The 22,247-nt window shown below is 37.7% G+C and overlaps 1 protein-coding gene across 1 annotated transcript in view; it reads left to right on the plus strand.

Moving 5' to 3' along the window:
• Positions 1–22,247, plus strand: part of LOC134652818 (uncharacterized) — a 326,718-nt gene that overhangs the window by 52,704 nt on the left and 251,767 nt on the right. The window lies entirely within an intron of this gene.

The raw sequence follows: 22,247 nt of genomic DNA on the forward strand, positions 1-22,247 counted from the left end.
ATTTTCCAATAAGTATTCTATTAAAAAAATACGAATTTAGAATGTACATATTTTTCTTTTGAGTTCAGCCTGAAGTGCTAAAAACAGTACTCATTCTATTCGCCAATGATCCTTTTTAGTTTATGGTAGGTACCTACTTAAAATTGTAACGAAACAAATCGTTAGCCAAATATATTTATTTCAAACATCACAAAAAAAAATGTGCACAACAATCACTGTGTCTCACTTTTGTATAGTTCTTCAATGATATGCTCTAACTGCATCTCTTTCGCACAAGACATCAGGATCTCATCTATGATTTGTTCTGATATTCTGAAAACAATGAAATATTTTTTATCTGAATATGTATTTATTCTTCGACTCAGGAGATGTACAAAAAATCTCTTCCACCTAGTGAAATTGAATTTAAAAAATAAAAAGTAATACAATAATAATTATCGTAAATTTCACCTAAAAATATATTCCTAAGAGCTTTTGCAAATTTAGTTGCTAACAAAATCAACAATCAGAGTTGTTTTCTGCCGTCTTCTGTACCTAACCCTTAATAAGGCATAAGGATGACAGAAATTACCTACAAAAAAATGAACTCCACCACTTTTAAATAAAGTCTAAATCATGGTGGTAATTATATGCCAAAGGAGGCAGTTCTCTACTTTGCCTGCTTCGAATATGGGAGTAGTAGCGGCTAAGCAACAAGTTGTTTTAGACATGATGGTTCAAACAAGCAGTTGATGATAATGATGCGATTGTCAACATCCGGGTGTTCCCACACTTACTTGCCGATCATCTCCCAGGGCTTGCCAACCCTGCTGTTGGCGTACATGGGGCTGGACAGCATGTGCTGTACGAACTTGGTGCGGTACTGGAAGAGCGCGTCCGTGGCCGAGTTTCTCCGGCTGAAGCTGAGCCGGTAGCGGTCGAGGTCTTTAACTGGAGCTTTGGTGGGGAATTGTGGCTTTGGAGCTTGCTTTTGGATTGTTTCTTCTAGTATCTGATTGTAGGGAAATAATCAAATAATGGTTGGCTACAAAGCTACGGTAAACCGAGGCGAAACGGATTAAGATAAAAATCTGTTGGTATTTGAAATAAACGCCTCGGTCTACCTTATTCAGTACCGGAACTCCTAAGAGTTTTGATCCAATGCTTCCATTATTGAATAAATAAAAATGGCAATTAATTACCCCCGTAAGTAAGCACGTGTAAATTTAGTATCAGTAGTAGACGTAGTATTTAGTTGATATGAGAATAAGCCGCGCGACGTATTTGCATCACTTTTCATTGTCAATTTTTCCATATTGCTAGCCGTAGGTACCCATATATTCTTTTTGGTCACCTACATTATGGACTAGGTAGATGTAGTGTAGGGACGTCCGGCCGGAAGCAGGCGGGCTGTCGATCGCGTGTCGCGTTCATTCAGCCCTATGGACTAGGTACATTACCTCCACAGAACGGTTGCCCGTCAGTTCGAAACGCAAGAATTGGAGTTCATATATTGCTAATCTGCTGACGATCGAGGTTTAGTTGATAAAATAGGTTTTTTCATCATCTATACTCGGACATGTTTAGCAACACTCGGTACCCGCAACAGTTGAGGTGTGCCGAGCGAAGGTCGCCGTGGGCTGCCACCGTTGACACAAAGTAGCTGGGCGTTCTTGCATCCTGATATTCGCTCCCTCGGGCTTCTGGGGGAAGGAAAGGTAAATCTATACTTGAAAGTCCTTTTCCAAGTGTTGACGATTTCGAAACATTATTCGCAATTTTTTGTTTCGTCGTTTAGGACGCGGTCTTAGAGGGGCACACAACACGACAGTAGGTAAAACGCTAAAATCGCTTTTAAAACTACATAAATTACACTTGGTTGATTCAATTACCTACTTCAACCCTTGAGACATAATTATTTACCCAGTGAAGAAAATTTATATACATTCTATTACATTTGTAATTAATAAAGAAACACTTGGCGTATTAATGGGAACGTGCAACGAAAATTCTATCAAATTAGGTACTATGTTGTTGACAATTAATATAAAAAACTAATTTCAATTAACCACACCCTCCCTAGACTAATGTCTCTAATGAATTAATGTGTTTTGCACTATCCAATAAACTTAACTAACTACCTACTAACTAGATTATCACACTTATTTTGTCCAAACTTCAACTAATTAGTTAAGAAATTCAATAAAACCATTTAAATAGATTACTATGACGTGTATCGGAAGGATTAGATATCATAATATACTCGTATGCTTTCAGCAGATCCGCCTACTCACGAATTAATCAGTCTTTGAAATAAAATCAAAAGGAGACGAATTCTGCTGTTGATAAAAACACAACTGGGTTAAACGGCTGCGTTCTCATACAAAATTGAAAAGGCAAAAGGGGCATGAAACCAGTAGGTTTGTTTAGTTTTTTTCAATAACAGTTTTGAATGATTCACGGCGGTTAGTTTAACTCGACATATCGACCGGGATATGAACCGTGATTACCTTTTGTATTGTTTTCGAGCTTCCGATATTTAATCACGTAAAATCGCGGTTCATATCCCAGTCAATATAAGTCTAGTTTTTTTCAGTCACAGGACGACGAAAAACGCCTCATCTAATAAGTGACCTTTGGTGCGTACCTACGCAAGTTAACTCGGTAGGGTGCCATAGTAGAAGGCTAACTTGGTAATATAAGAAGGGTGCGGAGGGCGTCGCGCCACCCTCAATGTCACCAGTCTAGACGATCCCATAAAGAGCCATGTTTTGACATTGCTATTTTATACACTTACCTAAAGGCCCCAGTACACAGTGGTGAACGAATGTCCATGCCAAGCCGTGCTTTGCAATGCGCAATTGTAGGCTAACATCACGTAGGTGTTCACACAATGGTGCATATACATATACATACAATATACACAACAGCGGGTCTCTCCAGTCAGCTGTCAAACTGAGCGTATTTACGTCAAACTAAACAATGGCAACTGTGTGAACACCACAGGCCACGGTACGCCACGATTCCTTTGAAGTGTGGCAAAAAAACCGACAACTTCCCGATTGCCCACCACGGCTGACAACTGACGGCCAGTCGTCCGCCATTGTATACCATTGCCCCCTGTACACAATGGCGTCGACGTGGCATGGCCAATCCTTCACCACTGTGTACTGGGGCCTTAACAATGTCACATTCACTGTTCTCCGAGCCGAGGGTCTGTTTTTTGCCAACCTAGAATCAAATCTAGGCCGTATTGGGATTAGTTCGGTTTCCTCGCGATGTTTTGTTTCACCAAAGAACAACTGGTAAATATGAGTCAATTTCAACAAAAACTTATAAGTAACTATCTCTGCAGCTGAACATTAGTAGGTATAGTAGGTAGGTTAGGTAGGCTGAACTGAACATTAGTAGGTATGTTGATTTTATGGTACTATGTATGTGCATGGATTATTATATAAGTGCTGCTTCATATATTTGCAGGTGCTTATTAATAAGTAAAACACATCAAGATCATTCACGGCCACTCTTTAAGTGCTGCAATTTCAATCAAATGAGTCGTCTCAGCCGATTTGATTATTGCACACACGTCACGTAGTCGTTTCACAATTATTTTTTTCTACTCCAGCACTTAAATGTGTCAATTAAATGACTGACAGTGATATCTAAAGCAATGTCATTTGAATGCTTTGTCTATAGGCTCATAAGATGACTGCTAGCAGTCATCTTATGAGTATAATACAACTGCTTTATTTTTTTTAAAGATACAAGTTTCGATCATCTTGATTGAAAGAGGTATGTTTTCATTTACAATAATAACTCTTTTTTTTTTAAATAATAACTCAATTTTTTTTAAATAATAACTCTTTTTTTTTAAATAATAACTCTTTTTTTTTATAATAACTCTTTTTTTTTAATAACTCTTTTTTTTTAATAATAACTTTTTTTTTTAATAATAACTCTTTTTTTTTAATAATAACTCTATTTTTTTTTTTTTTTTTTGCAGCTGTCATAGAAAAAGTAATGTATGCAACAGCTCATAATTGGTTCTTAAAATTCTCGGGTCTTTTTTTACAAAACTCGACTACGTCTCGTTTTGTAACTTCGACCCTTGAATTTTAAGAACCCTTATTATATCACTGTTGAATAAACTACTATTATTTGCTCAGTTAATAGCCAACCAGATAATGATTATAGCAGGTGATGTCACCAAAACCTATCGTTGACGCACTGTCATTTAGACTTTAGTTAGAGGGGACTGTAGTTGCACCATTTACGATTAAAGTATCTCTGAAGTATCTATATCTGGGAGACCGAGCTTTGCTCGGAAGTCATAAAAATTCTAAAATGCGCGTTTTCCCAGAGATAAGTCGTAGCTAGATCGATTTTTCGCCCCCCAAAAACCCCATATAGCAATTTTCATCGAAATCGTAAGAGCAGTTTCTGAGATCCCCGAAATATATAAATATACAAGAGTTGCTCGTTTAATGGTATTAGATTAGATAAACGTAACTGATCCAATATGCCCCTAACCCTTTGGTACAATCGGCCCTAATTGTTTTTACCGCCTTTTCCCTAGTTCAGCAACGATTACGACAAATGTTCAAGTCTACAAATGTAGAATACTGAGTCATTAATTTGGATGAATAATAATTTCGAAAATGTGACGCAAATCGTATAAGAAACCCTATTTTTTCTTAAAAATGAGTAGTTCTGGCTATTTTTTTTCTGATTAGTAAACATTATAGAAAGAGGAGTGTACCTATTGCTGCTGTAGTTCCTAGTTAAAAGAATAGATTTTCGGAGCAGGGTGTCGCTATTGACACACTGACACACTTAGATAAGCATTTGAATCAATCTCCTGTTAGGTTATTGCTTCCAAGTAGGAAAGTGTCATAGATGCAGGTTTACTTTGTACCTAACTTGGGCTGACTATTCTTGCTGGAATACAATTAGTACGAGCAAAATTTGACAAGAAGCGGTCTCTACAATGGCTGAATAATTTTCCACGATATTGTAGCAGTTCTACTACCTTCAAAGTCTGATAATGCCACGACGTAAACACGTTTACCTACAAAACTACTTATCCAACCAAGTTAGGTTGGATAATCAAGTCCTGCACCAAAAATGATATTCTTTGAGGAAATAGGAAATAAATGAATTATCTATGTATCAAAACCAATAAGTACTTCTGTAGATAAACCAAACGTGTTTATATATAATCGTTATTCATAACAATCATAACATAACATAAATATAGGTACTTCGATGAGGCTGTAAATTTTCCGTATGTAATTTTACCAATTTACTGTTTCTATTACTACCTATACATACACTTTATTTACTACTTGGATTCCATATAACAATGTATACCATTTACCCATATTTGAAGAACAAGTTCATTTGAAGCAGGAGGTACTCATAATTTTATTATTTCTTTACTAATAAATTCATATTTTTAACTTTTACCGGAAGATATATAATTGTAGATTTGATAGCAGTAGGTACCTACCTAGTTTATTTTATACTTTTGGTACAAATCTGAAGTTGGTTCAGTTCAGTCTATTTCTATCGTACCAGACAGTACCACCCCTGCTTTATATCCGTATCCGGACACAGTTATAATAGTATGCGTAATTATTTTGTCTTTGGAACATTACATATGCCGAAATACATAAGTCGATCTAATCGGAAATATTTAGAAAAAGCGTTAGGTTCCATGAAAAAGAAAAATAGGTACAGTACAGCTGACCAATACTATACAATACAATAGTACATTTAATACAACAGACATAGGTATTGCATAAGGCACAAGACTAATAGTCAGCATAATTACGCGTGAGAAAAGTTAGGGGAAGTGTACAGTTCGAACACGAGCTCCGAGGAAATGCTTGCCCAGTTTGCATAGTCCTCGCCTCACGTCTACGGCTTTTTTTTATAATATAGGAGGCAAACGAGCAGACGGATCACCTGATGGTAAGCGATTACCGCCGCCCATGGACACCCGCAACACCAGAAGGGTTGCAAGCGCGTTGCCGGCCTTTAAGATGGGAGTACGCTCTTTTCTTGAAGGTTTGAAGGTCGTATCGGTCCGGCTAATATACTTTCACCCCCTTGTTGTAACTCTAGATCTTATCAGATTGGATAACTTTGAGATCTTATACTGGTTGTAATATATATTTGCACTGTGACATATGCTTGTCTAAAACAATAATCTCCCTTGTTTCGAAGGTCCCAGGCAGTCAAACTTTAAAAAGGTAACAACTGATTCACTCTTTCATAGTGATATACTACTTTTTTCCTAAAAAGGGTGAAACAGTCGATATTCTCGTGACTTACACCTGTTTGTCTTGCGTCCTTGATGTTCTACACGCTGTTCCTTTAATACATACAGGAAAGTATTTCCTATCAAAATTATTAACTGGCGACGCACATTTACGAATATTATTAAATACTATTATAATACACACACGTATAATTAAGTATGTATGACTATATTCATACATACTTAGTTAAGTGTGTTTCCTGGAAAGGTAGGCATTAGATAAGTGACCGCAGATGACCTGTTACTTTATTTTTGTTGTTGTCAATATTTCACTTATTTTCCTAATATTATTAATATACCTGAGACACGCAACCAGTAAACTGCCAATTAATAAATAACATGTAAGTAATAATTCATTTAAATTATACAACGAGGCCGATTCTGTTTTACCATTTACACATACACTTTTCAGCTTATTTTGATACGACCTTGACTCGTAACGAGCAAATTGTCAAAGCAAAATCAGTCTCAATATGTCTTGCCCATGTGTGCGGCACCCTCCGTAGATAGGAGGAAAAAGAAAAGTGAAAGAGCTGCATTTAGTAACAAAACTTCTTCCCCATGAAAATAAATAATTTGGGCTCCCAGTATATAAAAAATACCTCCTTATATAATTAAACAAATCTATATATTTAACGACAGCTGCGAGTCGTATCTAAATCACAAAACAAAGCTCATGTTCTGAAAGAATGACACGGCAAGGACGGGCAAGGCCGTCTCAATCTAAAATGCATTGTGACGAGATTATCTTATAACGCCACTTTCAGCGTTGCACGAATGTCGTCGCAATGTCAATGTTATTAATACTGCGTAATCAGTAAAAATAGACAGTTGGAATTACCTTTAATGTAACATTTATTGACAAAACCTATATACGGGTGAATCGACTTTTCTTGTCACACGTTGCCATGATTACTAGGCGGGGGAAGAAAAAATTTTGCTTGCATTAATTCGTACAGTTTCGAAAGCTTTTTCTAATCAATATTTAGGGTTTACAGATGCCCACGATACGATTATCTCCAGTACCGTAATTGAGCTCTTCATGAAATTAATGACCCTAGGGTCAATATCTAGAACACTATACAGACTAAGTCATACAGTCGTGATAATGTATCAATTATATGTCTTAACTTAGTTCATGATTAATAACAAAGAAATCCCGAGAGTTTCCTGTGAGCTGTGTACAGTAAGCTCAATCTATAGTTTTTTTTTAAATAATCGATATAAATGTAACTTAAAAATTCCTACACAATTCGAAAATTTGATGATTAGGTCATAATATTAATCTCAATTGATATGAAAATTTGCACCACTCGGATACCGTGAGATCTATTTATTATGATTTTTTATTTTTTATTTTATGCTTAAAAAATATGTTTATTCATCCTACACTCGAAAATTTTATATTTCTACAATTATCTGTTTATTTAACACGTGTTATCAAAAAAATATTGGAATAATAACAAGTGCTTTGCGAGAAATCAAAATAAATAACAAATAATTTGAGACCAATACTTTTAAAATTGCTACGCTCAAAATAGCTACGTTCAAAAAGCCTAATGACAATACTTTGAAAGTCAATATTAGTAAAAAAACGTCACCTTTCTCACTTGTTTGACCCTGACATATCCCATCCATACCTACAAGTGTCAAGAGTGACGTTCCTTCAAAAACGTCACTTTTGTCACTTGTTTGACACTGCCATAGCCCATCCATACATGTCAAAAGTGACGTTTCTTCAAAAACGTCACTTTTGTCACTTGTTTGACACTGACATAGCCCATCCATACAAGTGTCAAGAGTGACGTTTCTAAAAAAACGTCACTTTTGTCACTTGTTTGACACTGCCATAGCCCATCCATACATGTCAAAAGTGACGTTTATTCAAAAACGTCACTTTTGTCATTTGTTTGACACTGACATAGCCCATCCATACAAGTGTCAAGAGTGACGTTTCTTAAAAACACGTCAACTTTCTCACTTGTTTGACCCTGACATATCCCATCCATACAAGTGTCAAGTGACGTTTCTAAAAAAAACGTCACTTTTGTCACTTGTTTGACAACGACATATATCCCATCCATACAAGTGTCAAAAGTGACGTTTCTTAAAAAAAAGTCACATTTCTCACTTGTTTGACCCTGACATATCCCATCCATACTAGTGTCAAGAGTGACGTTTCTTCAAAAACGTCACTCTTGTCACTTGTTTGACACTGACATAGCCCATCCATATGTCAAAAGTGACGTTTCTTTAAAAAAAGTCACTTTTGTCACTGACATATCCCATCCATACAAGTGCCAAGAGTGACGTTCCTACAAAACCGTCACTTTTGTCACTTGTTTGACACTGACATAGCCCATCCATACAAGTGTCAAGAGTAACGTTTCTAAAAAAAAAACGTCACTTTAGTCACTTGTTTGACACTGACATATCCCATCCATACAAGTGTCAATAGTGACGTTTCATAAAAAACGTCACTTTTGTCACTTGTTTGACACCGACAATCCCATCCATACAAGTGTATTAGTGACGTTTCTTAAAAAAAATTCAGCTTTCTCACTTGTTTGACCCTGACATATCCCATCCATACAAGTGTCAAGAGTGACGTTTCTTAAAAAAACGTCACATATTCACTTGTTTGACCCTGACATATCCCATCCATACAAGTGTCAAGAGTGACGTTTCTTCAAAAACGTCACTTTTGTGACTTGTTTGACACTAACATAGCCCATCCATACATGTCAAAAGTGACGTTTCTTTTAAAAAAGTCACTTTTGTCACTTTTTTGACACTGACATATCCCATCCATACAAGTGTCAAGAGTGACGTTTCTTAAAAAAACGTCACATTTTCACTTGTTTGACACTGACATATCCCATCCATACAAGTGTCAAAAGTGACGTTTCTTAAAAACAAACGTCACTTTTCTCACTTGTTTGACCCTGACATAGCCCAATGGATATGTCAAAAGTGACGTTTCTTTAAAAAACTCACTTTTGTCACTGACATATCCCATCCATACAAGTGTCAAAAGTGACGTTTTTGTTTGAAGAAACGTCACTTTTGACAGCTCATGAACGACCAAAAATCGTGATATTAAATAAAATTATCAGTTTCGTACGGTAGTTCCCACGCTAGCCCAGTGCGGATTGGGGACTTCACATACACCTTTGAATGTCTTCGCCGTACAGTAGACTTTTTAAACTTAGGTCAGCTAAACGTGGGACACATGTCGTTAGAAATTTCGCAATTTATTCATTTTAAACTTAGGACAGTTGAGATACGTCAAATATTAGTTATAGAAACGATATGGATCGGATATATCAGTGTCAACAAGTGTCAAAAGTGACGATTCTTAAAAAAAAAACGTCACTTTTGCCACTTGTTTGACACTGACATAGCCCATCCATACATGTCAAAAGTGACGTTTCTTTAAATAAAAAAGTCACTTTTGTCACTTGTTTGACACTGACATATCCCATCCATACATGTCAAAAGTGACGTTTCTTTAAAAAAAGTCACTTTTGTCACTTGTTTGACACCGACATATCCCATCCATACAAGTGTCAAAAGTGACGTTTCTTAAAAACAAACGTCACTTTTCTCACTTGTTTGACCCTGACATATCCCATCCATACAAGTGTCAAGAGTGACGTTTCTTCAAAAACGTCACTTTTGTCACTTGTTTGACACTGACATAGCCCATCCATACATGTCAAAAGTGACGTTTCTTTAAAAAAAGTCACTTTTGTCACTTGCTTGACACCGACATATCCCATCCATACAAGTGTCAAAAGTGACGTTTCTTAAAAACAAACGTCACTTTTCTCACTTGTTTGACCCTGACATATCCCATCCATACAAGTGTCAAGAGTGACGTTTCTTCAAAAACGTCACTTTTGTCACTTGTTTGACACTGACATAGCCCATCCATACATGTCAAAAGTGACGTTTCTTTAAAAAAAGTCACTTTTGTCACTTGTTTGACACTGACATATCCCATCCATACATGTAAAAGTGACATTTAAAAAAAAAAGTCACTTTTGTCACTTGTTTGACACCGATATATCCCGTCTATACAAGTTTCAATAGTGGCGTTTCATAAAAAACGTCACTTTTGTCACTTGTTTGACACTGACATATCCCATCCATACAAGTGTCAAGAGTGACGTTTCTTCAAAAACGCCACTTTTGTCACTTGTTTGACACTGATATAGCCCATCCATACTTGTCAAAAGTGACGTTTATTTAAAAAAAAGTCACTTTTGTCACTTGTTTGACACTGACATATCCCATCCATACATGTAAAAGTGACGTTTCTTTAAAAAAAAAGTCACTTTTGTCACTTGTTTGACACCGATATATCCCGTCCATAAAAGTGTCAATAGTGGCGTTTCATAAAAAACGTCACTTTTGTCACTTGTTTGACACTGACATATCCCATCCATACAAGTGTCAAGAGTGACGTTTCTTCAAAAACGCCACTTTTGTCACTTGTTTGACACTGACATAGCCCATCCATACTTGTCAAAAGTGACGTTTCTTTAAAAAAAAAAAGTCACTTTTGTCACTTGTTTGACACTGACATATCCCATCCATACAAGTGTCAAGAGTGACGTTTCTTCAAAAACGTCACTTTTGTCACTTGTTTGACACTGACATAGCCCATCCATACATGTCAAAAGTGACGTTTCTTTAAAAAAAGTCACTTTTGTCACTTGTTTGACACCGACATATCCCATCCATACAAGTGTCAAAAGTGACGTTTCTTAAAAACAAACGTCACTTTTCTCACTTGTTTGACCCTGACATATCCCATCCATACAAGTGTCAAGAGTGACGTTTCTTCAAAAACGTCACTTTTGTCACTTGTTTGACACTGACATAGCCCATCCATACATGTCAAAAGTGACGTTTCTTTAAAAAAAGTCACTTTTGTCACTTGTTTGACACTGACATATCCCATCCATACATGTAAAAGTGACATTAAAAAAAAAAGTCACTTTTGTCACTTGTTTGACACCGATATATCCCGTCCATACAAGTTTCAATAGTGGCGTTTCATAAAAAACGTCACTTTTGTCACTTGTTTGACACTGACATATCCCATCCATACAAGTGTCAAGAGTGACGTTTCTTCAAAAACGCCACTTTTGTCACTTGTTTGACACTGATATAGCCCATCCATACTTGTCAAAAGTGACGTTTCTTTAAAAAAAAGTCACTTTTGTCACTTGTTTGACACTGACATATCCCATCCATACATGTAAATGTGACGTTTCTTTAAAAAAAAAGTCACTTTTGTCACTTGTTTGACACCGATATATCCCGTCCATAAAAGTGTCAATAGTGGCGTTTCATAAAAAACGTCACTTTTGTCACTTGTTTGACACTGACATATCCCATCCATACAAGTGTCAAGAGTGACGTTTCTTCAAAAACGCCACTTTTGTCACTTGTTTGACACTGACATAGCCCATCCATACTTGTCAAAAGTGACGTTTCTTTAAAAAAAAAAGTCACTTTTGTCACTTGTTTGACACTGACATATCCCATCCATACAAGTGTCAAGAGTGACGTTTCTTAAAAACACGTCACCTTTCTCACTTGTTTGACCCTGACATATCCCATCCATACAAGTGTCAAGTGACGTTTCTAAAAAAAAACGTCACTTTAGTCACTTGTTTGACACTGACATATCCCATCCATACAAGTGTCAAAAGTGACGTTTTTATTTGAAGAAACGTCACTTTTGACAGTTCATGAACGACCAAAAATCGTGATGTTAAATAAAATTATCAGTTTCGTACGGTAGTCCCCACGCTAGCCCAATGCGAATTGGGGACTTCACATACACCTTTGAATTTCTTCGCGGTACGGTAGACTTTTTAAACTTAGGTCAGCTAAACGTGGGACACATGTCGTTACAAGTTTCGCAATTTATACATTTTAAACTTAGGTCAACTGGACGTAGGAAAAAAGGTCGCTACTATTGTCACCTGGCTGACAAGACAGAATAACAAAAAATAAAATTGATTTACCCATATAAGGACATCCTGCCATCTGACCTTCCAACCCAGAGGGTAAACTAAGCCCTTATTGGGATTAGTCCGGTTTCCTCACGATGTTTTCCTTCACCGAAAAGCGACTGGTAAATATCAAATGATATTTCGTACATAAGTTCCGAAAAACTCATTGGTACGAGCCGGGATTTGAACCCGCGACCTCCGGATTGCAAGTCGCACGCTCTTACCGCTAGGCCACCAGCGCTTTTGACAACTTTTGAAACGCAACTGTCACTGTCAGACTAATATGGAAGAGTGATAGGGAGACAAAAAGCGGTTATATGGCGAAGCGCAAACGATTGCCACCTTGGCTAGGTCGCCAGTTTCGATCATTGCAGATCATAAGAGTGATAATGATAAGACATGAACATAAAGTATAAAACAATCATATTACAATGATTGTGTAGCTTTCAAATTGTATTATGCAAGGGGCTTTTTGGCAGCGAGTCCTTTTGACTCTTAAATGGAAGTGCGTTACGTCGTGCACCAAGTGTCCCAACGAGAACTACCCAGAACCGTTATTGTCAATATACTTATGTCAAAAACAGTATATGAAATGACAGTTAATTGTTAACCAGCTCAACACAGGCACGTCGTCAATTTGTATGCAAATGGCGTATTATGAAAGGAGCCGCTGAATCAATAAGTCTCCATGACCTAACAATACGCGTGACCTAGGTCTTTATGATGCCCTAATTTAGGTCCTCATAGGATGCACTCCCCATTGTTTTAGAGTAGCGAAATAAAAGTTCTATGGTCATACTTCTAGACAGCTCTTAAGTCTCCCGTAGGTACATATACCTAATTATATTATTGATACCCTATTGAACATAATATTATAGTTAAACCATAAATATGAACCTAGGTCTAGAGTAGGTACTTATTACCCATCTCTTAACATAGGTCTCAGAAAACAAGAGAATAAAAAATAGACATACCTATATAGGGGTTGCGAGCTATCGATGATGCGAGAACTCGCATGCGAGTTTCATCACATTGCGGGTTTTTTGATCGGTCGGTTGAATTAGACGTAACCAACAGTCCGCAATGTAACGAAAATCGCATGCGAGTTCGCGCGCCTTCTAAATCAGCTAACACGAATATATTTAGTAACTTTATTTTTTAATTTAATTGCAGTGAGACGCCTCATTCGGTTCTCGTATGTTTCTTTTCTCTTAATGAATGTGTTAATCATACAGGATTCTGACTCTTGGAGACCCTATACATCTCTAAGGATAATTTGATAAACTATGTTATCTTTTAGTTCTGAAATTTAGAGACATTTACACCTCTGAAATCTCTAAATAAGTTTAGATTTTTTTTCCATGTATCTGTTTTGTTTTTATTTTAATATTATTATTATAGTTTTTTTTATGTAATTCGACATTAAAAGACCTTATACATCTTTAAGTAATTGTATTACGTTAGTTTGTAGTTGCAGTTGTATTTTATAATTGTTGATGTATTTTTTTTTGCTTGTATGTAAATTCAATGTTGATGTGTAAAAGAGCCCTTGTGGCCTATTTGCTGAATAAATGTTGAAGTTGAAGCCCTTAAATGATGTACATTTCTGTACGTAAGGGGACTTATGGCGGTGAAAGAAGGTTTAATATAATTGAATGTACCTAGTCTATGTATTTTCTAGAAATTACCGGGTGTAACATGCATTTTTTTGTCGCAAATTTTATCATTAGTACCTACAGTTGAAATCATATCAGTAAAATGACGGAATTGTCGATATAAGGCAATGTTTCTGAGAAACAATGTCATCCATGACTTTGAAAATTGTCGATTAAGTATGTACCTACATGCAATGATAATAAATATCTGCTTATTATTTATTACGATTCATGATGATTCATGAAAATTCTACATGGAAAAATTTGTGAAACTTTTCATATTTTTGTATGGGGAACGAAACTTTCCATTTCCGGAATTAATATTTCCTTTATTTTAATAAAAAAACTTCAGTGAGACGCAGACATATCGCCGGCCGCAGTCTGCGTCGGTCCGCCAACGCGTGCTCGCGTTGAAGCTCCTCGTTATGGAGCGAAACATGTGGAGCAATGTTTGACTTAAAAATATGTGAGTGACCCGTTTTGATATATCAAATTTCCTTTTTAGGGTTCCGTAGCCAAATGGCAAAAAACGGAACCCTTATAGATTCGTCATGTCTGTCTGTCTGTCCGTCTGTCCGTCTGTCTGTCCGTCCGTATGTCACAGCCACTTTTCTCCGAAACTATAAGAACTATACTGTTGAAACTTGGTAAGTAGATGTATTCTGTGAACCGCATTAAGATTTTCACACAAAAATAGAAAAAAAACAATAAATTTTTGGGGTTCCCCATACTTCGAACTGAAACTCAAAAATTTTTTTTTCATTAAACCCATACGTGTGGGATATCTATGGATAGGTCTTCAAAAATGATATTGAGGTTTCTAATATCATTTTTTTCTAAACTGAATAGTTTGCGCGAGAGACACTTCCAAAGTGGTAAAAGAAAACACTTATCTATGACTCGGGAACAGTCATTTGTGCTCATTGAACCCAGGACCATCGGCTTTGTAGCCAGGGTCACTACCGACTAGGTCAAACAGATTGACAAGAACCTTTGATCTTGCCTAGTTAAACACTATTTAATAATAAAAGGACGTATCCGTAATGCCTAAAAACCGGTATCATCGGTAGGATTATCGAATGATACAATTGATAGCAGCAAGCCGGTTCGCTTAAATAATACGAATAAATTATATCACAAATAACAATACCAAGTATTTGTGTATAAATAATCCCATCAAAAATATACCTAAATCTGAAATGAGAGCCAAGTTCAACATTAAGAATATGCGTGAAAAAGTGTCATTACAGAATATGCGTCGTTGTTGACTTCGCCAGCATAAGAATTGATTTCTACTTGGCTAGTTTTTATGTACAGGTTATATTATATTTGTATTTTTGTATTAGTTTTCTAAAATTCAGTTTGTTTCACGTTTATGTTTTTGATGTTAGGTGAGTCAGTACGTCAGCCAGTCAATAAGTCAGTCAGTGAGAAAAAGATATAGATCAGATATTTACATGTTTGTATCTTAACAACCGGTTGAGCTATATTCATGAAATTTGGGGTTCTAGTTAACCTTAAGGGTATTAATAAATGAACCAAATTTCATATATTTATGTTAAATAGATTTTGAGTTACGTAGGGGTTAAAAGTGGGTCCAAATGGTTCATGTAATATAACATACGGCCGGGCCGCTGCGTCGCGTCGCCAGTTCTCTTCTGTTGAACTTGGCTTGACGCGCTGCCGCGTGTCTAGATAAAGTAATCGAGGAAACTGGCCATAAAATATGATATTCAAATTTTTATGTTATTGATAAGTGAGGAAATTAGTTTTTTTCATAGCAATGAAAAGAGATTGCTTAATCTATACGGAACCAAAAATGTGTAAACCTCATTCCAAATTGTCTGATTATATTGTTATTTTCCGTACTTACTGTCTCCATGACTAACACAGTCATAATCCTTTAACCAAATATAGCACCTGGCGACACTAATTATAATTACTCACCAAACTAATAAGGTGTAACGTGGGTGTGACTACATATGACGTCTCTGTTTTTTTGCTACTGTGTGAGAGAGAGGTCCGGTGATCGGTGTGAATGTCGAGGTCCTTATAAAGGCGAATGATTACGCTTGATGAGTTTTTAAGCGAATTAGCGGATCTTTAATGATATAGGAGTAAAAAATAACGTATGCAAATTTTGTACAGTCAGCAGCAGAAGTTGCTAAGCGGGCGAGGTGTTCAAAATTACCTTGACGCGCTCTTATTCTCTTAACAATAAAATTCACGTTATTTTTTACTAGGTACTAGACGCTAGATGTCGACTACGAAATAAATCGCGTTTTAGTAAGAAAACTAATGTATGGAGTAAGCAATCTTTAAGGAAAGACTCTTTACTTATATTTCTCTATGCTAAAGATAAAGTGTAAATACCTGTACTTGTTACTAGATTGCCCCGAGCAGAGCTGTCTCAGAAGCACAGACACGTCGCTCGTGGAGCTTACATCCTTCTCATCCTGAAACAAATTTGTTTCTATTAGACATATTACAATAAATAAATAAATAAATATTATAGGACATTCTTACACTGATTGACTAAGTCCCACAGTAAGCTCAAGAAGGCTTGTGTAGTGGGTACTCAGACAATGATATATCTATACATATAATAAAGCTGAAGAGGGTCGAAAGTCTGTACATGGAAGATATTCGAAAAAAAGTTGGTTGGGGATACTTAGAATCGATAACAGAACACGTTCCAACAGTTTTTAGAATTTTTGTCTGTTTGTCTGTTTATCTGTTTGTCTGTTTATCTGTTTATTTGACCGCGCATCACGTGAAAACGGCTGAACGGATTTTGATGAAAACTTTACTAATCTGTCAAGAAAATCCCTGGCCCTATTTTAGGCAAAAAAAAATCAACCCCTAAAAGGGGGGGTGGCCACTACACTCAATTAACTTATGTTTGCACCTGAATCTTATGGCGCTAACTTAAGAAAGTGGTGCAAACTTTTTTGTGTATGTACTTTGTAAAAAAAAAACAAAATTTTTCTTAGTCAATGTCAAACGTCTTTGCAAATACATATTAAATCACATTTATAGACGGGTCTATCGCGGGTCTATTGACAATAATTAACATTATGTGAAGTGGGTGGTTTGAAAATATGATGTCTACCCCAAACTTTTTCATACACTTTTCGTCGGGTAGTTGCACAAATCTCTGTTTTGACATTTTGTTGGGACATCAGTTAGCCGCGATCATGACCAGTGAAACCTGTGTCGAAACGTCGGTAAATAAAGGTAATAAAATAAATTTCGAGATAGGCCCGTCTATAAAATGTGAGTTAATATGTGTTCAAAACGCGAAAGTTTTTAAATTTTAAATAGGTATTATGTCTTTGTAAATGTCAAACAATTTTGGACTTGCATTTTAAACGCGTTACCATACCTTTCCGAAAAAAACTAATTTTTCGCGAAATTCTCGAAACGTATTGAGGTTACAAGGTAGCACGGTCTCAGGAATCTGAGGAAGAATCGGAGACGTTCACGCAGTGCGAAGAACGGTTGACCGTTCAGCGGATTCGCACGACAGACGCGCTCGACGGCAAGTACTGTGGTGCATCAGGGGGTACTGGAGAGAGTCGTACGTCTATACTTACCTAGGTACACATGCGCGAATATTGGCGGAAATCGAAAGTGAACAGGCAGTATATACCTAAATCCATTAACACTGTCTTGGATGAAGGCAACGTCACAACAGACCCTCCGGAGTTGCTGAACTCATTGAGTGCTTCAGGACTCCCAGCACACACATTAACCTACATTAATACTATTGTTCTGTGTTTAAGCACTGACGCCACTGACATCCAGGACGCTTCGGGCCTTCGGCCCTACGCGGAGCTCGGCCTTCGGCTTTCACATTAGATATCCACACCAAAATTCAACCATGGCGGCTGTGTGCCTGACATAGCCTCTCTCAATTTTTTCTATCAAAAAAATTCGCGCTCGCTACGCTCGCGTTTTTAACTTTTAAGGTTAAGCCTACTTTGATAAAGGTGGCATTCTGGGCACCCTACCGAGCGACTACTACTACGACTTAAGCATTGACATCCTGGACGCTTCGGGCCTTCGACCCTACATAAAGCTCGGCCTTCGGCCTTCGAATTTAGACATATACTATTGTTCTGTGTTTAAGCACTGACATCCTGGACGCTTCGGGCCTTCGGCCCTAAGCGGAGCTCGGCCTTCCGCTTTCGCATTTAGACACTGATACCATTGTTCTGTGATTAAGCACTGACATCCTGGACGCTTCGGGCCTTCGGCCCTACATGGAGCTCGGCCTTCGGCTTTCGCATTAGATATCCACACCAAAATTTCACGTAAACCACTACGGCTATGTCCCTGACATAGCCTCCCAAATTTTTTTTCTATCAAAAAAAATTCGCGCTCGCTACGCTCGCGTTTTTAATACGATTTTAAATGTTAAGCCTTATTTGATAAAGGTGGCATTCTGGGCACCCTACCGATCGACTACTACTACGACTTAAGCACTGACATCCTGGACGCTTCGGGCCTTTGGCCCTACGCGGAGCTCGGCCTTCGCATTTAGACACTGATACTATTGTTCTGTGATTAAGCACTGACATCCTGGACGCTTCGGGCCTTTGACCCTACACGAAGCTCGGCCTTCGGCCTTCGTATTTAGACACTTATACTATTGTTCTGTGCTTAAAGCACTTGACAGACTGGACGTTTCGGGCCTTCGGCCCTACATGGAGCTCGGCCTTCGGCTCTCGCATTAGATATCCACACCAACGTTTCACGTAAACCATTGCGGCTGTGTCCCTGACATAGCATCTCTCAATTTTTTTTTCTATCAAAAAAATTCGCGCTCGCTACGCTCGCGTTTTTAATACGATTGTATGGGTTAAGCCCTACTTTAATAAAGATGCCATTCTGGGCACCCTACCAAGCGACTACGACATAGGCCAATTTTTTTAAATTTAAGTGTTATTTAATAAATAACACTATCAGTCCGCTAATCGTATCCATCTGTCAACTTTACTTCAAGTTCCGCCTCCAGGGGAGAGAAAGAGAAATTAGGGATGAATTAGCTTACTGACACAGACCGAATTCCACGCGGGCGTAGCCGCGGGCACAGCTAGTATAATATACAAATACATAGAAAACACCCAAAACTCAGAAACAAATCACACAAATAAATGCCCTTACCAGGATTCGAACCCAGGACCGCGGCTTCGCAGGCAGGGTCACTACCCACTAGGCCAGACCAGTCGTCAATACCTATTGTAAGCTATACTTAGGTGGCCATCATCAATTCCAATATACGATGACGCGCCTACGTTGATATTATGGCTCCTCTACACCATTGGCCATGATGGGCAATTGCAGGTGATCCCGTTCCTGAGGAGGGCTTAATGGCCTACAGTGGCCCATGATCGGCGAAGATGGAGCGTAATCGCCATTCTGTCGGTTTTCGGACAAACATAATGGAAGTGGCGGTCATGCTTGTGCGCGTGCCCACACCATGGAATCGTCGCCCATTCTGTAATGGACTATCATAATCCATAAAGGGCCAGACATAGGTAAGTACAGTCAGCAGCAAATTGCTAATGACATCCGGTGACAAAATATGTATGTATGTGTGTTCATGATAATTATTGAGCAAGAAGCTCAAACTGATTAACAAGGAAAGTCCTATTTGCAAATGGGGCGATAGCACACAGATGCGGTGCCAGTGTGATGGATTAGCCATCATCAACACCTTATAAAACAAAGAACCTTGCCGCGTCTGTCTGTTTGTATGTTCGCGATAAACTCAAAAACTACTGAACGGATTTTCATGCGGTTTTCACCTATCGATAGAGTGATTCTTGAGGAAGGTTTGTGTATAATTTGTTAAGCCGTGCGAAGCCGGGGCGGGTCGCTAGTGGGATTTAAAGTCAAGTTAGTCTAATGCCGTTGAGGCCTTGTCCCGGTGATGTCACGCCGGGATCGAACCCCGTCCTCCTCACAGACGTAAACAGCTCCCGCGCCTCGTAAATGCACTATTACGTCATGTCGCGATAAAAATATATTCTACAGATTTAAAACAGTAACGCAACTCGCTAATTTTGTCTATGCCAACGTACTGCGATACCTACGAGTTATGTCACATTATTCAAGAAGCTTCTTGATATACGAGGGGCGTTCAAAATATTCTCGGTATTGATATCTTACAACCTCTTCTAAAATTTCTTTCGTTACTGGCCGCTAAGGTTTATTCATTGACATTAAAAAAAAGTATAATTCGAACAGAGATGTTCTTTTGTTTTTCCGCAATTGCTGAACAAACATGAACATCATGTGGGAATTGACAATGTTAACTAAATTAGAACATCGATGCGTGATAAAATTCTTGACAAAACAGGGTAAAAATCAAAAAACCATAAAAGAGGAAATGGATTGTGTTTACCGTGAGTCTGCTCCTTCTTTATCTACCATTCAAAAGTGGTCAAGCGAGTTTAAACGTGGAAGGGAGAGTGTTGAAGACGACCCTAGACCTGGCCGGCCTGTAGTAGCTACTTCACAAGAAAATATTGATAAAGTGGAAAAACTTATATTGGAAGATGGTCGAGTGAAGGTAAAATCTATAGCACAAGTAACCAATCTCTCTATTGGTACCGTACATGACATTATCCATGACCATCTTAATATGTCAAAAGTAAGTGCAAGATGGGTTCCGCGAATGCTGACTCGGCTTCAAAAAGACATGCGTGTAGCTTGTTGTTCCGATTTTATTGACCTGTGCGGTGAAAATCCTGATGAGGTGCTGCAAAGAATAGTTACTGGAGATGAAACCTGGGTTCATCATTATGACCCAGAGAGTAAACAAGAGTCCATGCAGTGGCACATTAAGGGTTCAGCTCATCCCAAGAAGTTCAAGGTCATCCCTTCAGCTGGCAAGGTCATGGCCACGATATTTTGGGATTGTGAAGGAGTATTACTGATCGATTATAAAGAAAAAGGTGTAAATATCACAGGACAGTACTACGCTAACATTCTACGTCAATTAAAGGATGCAATCAAGGAAAAGAGGCGAGGAAAGTTAACCAAAGGTGTTATGCTTCTGCATGACAACGCCCCCGTCCATACTGCTCATATTGCCAAGGCAGCTATTGTTGAATGTGGGTTTGAAACTGTTACTCACCCACCGTATAGTTTGGACTTAGCCCCCAGCGACTTCTTTTTGTTCCCCAATCTTAAAAAGGATCTGCGTGGAAATAAATTTTCCGATGATGAAGCATTGAAGGCGGCAGTGGAGGAGCATTTTTACACCAAAGATAAAAAATATTTTTATGCAGGATTAAAAAAAATAATTGATCGATCTTTTAAGTGTATGAACATAGGGGGGGAGTATATTGAAAAATAAAAATATCAAACTTTTCGTACTTGTTTGTTTTCATTCTCATACCGAGAATATTTTGAACACCCCTCGTATCTAAACGAAGTTAGCTCTAATCTGAAAGCAACTAGTACAATAATGACTCCATGCAAAGTGATTATAATTGATTTATAAAACACTGAGATACTGTAGACAATTTCAGTGACGCTTTTATTTATTGTGAAAGCGTCTAAAAGAAAAAGAAAAAGCATTTTAAGGACGCTCATAAACGTAAATACATTTTCATCTTCATTTATAATTATTGATCGACACTACAGGTTTTTTGGAACGCACCGATAATTAGCGGTCAGACTTCCAGAAAATACTATTTATAAGAAATTAACTTACAAACTCCAGGAGTCCGTCAGCTATTTCAGTTACTCATAAACCTTAATAGATGTAATATATGTATATGTAATATGTATAAGACAAGTACCAAAGAAAAAGTGACCAAGCTCGTATGCCAACAACACCATACACAAGTCAAAATATTAAATTAAATAAGAATATTTTTATTAAGTTACTGTGATATACCTACTGTGGTATATCCTGTACTTCCTAGAGTTATCTTACTGCGGTAAAGGCGATGACTGTACCTGCTCAGGCAAGCGATCGCGCGGCGCCGGCAGTCCACAACGCGACAGCACGCGAACCGCACGCGCATACTATACCGACACCTGCCAGTTTGACAGTTACATACCATGGTGAGTGTTTGTAAACTTTGGCGCGAGATATGGAAAGAATGGAAGTGAATTTTAAGAAGTTTTAGGAGATTTTTTACAGATGTTCCATGTTTCACGCGTTTGTATGATTTATGAAGTTAAAAACAAATGATGGTACCTCGGTTTGTGTTTAACCTAAAAGTTTAAATCTGAAAT

Source organism: Cydia amplana, chromosome 12 (assembly GCF_948474715.1).
Source record: "Cydia amplana chromosome 12, ilCydAmpl1.1, whole genome shotgun sequence".
Taxonomy (NCBI): domain Eukaryota; kingdom Metazoa; phylum Arthropoda; class Insecta; order Lepidoptera; family Tortricidae; genus Cydia; species Cydia amplana.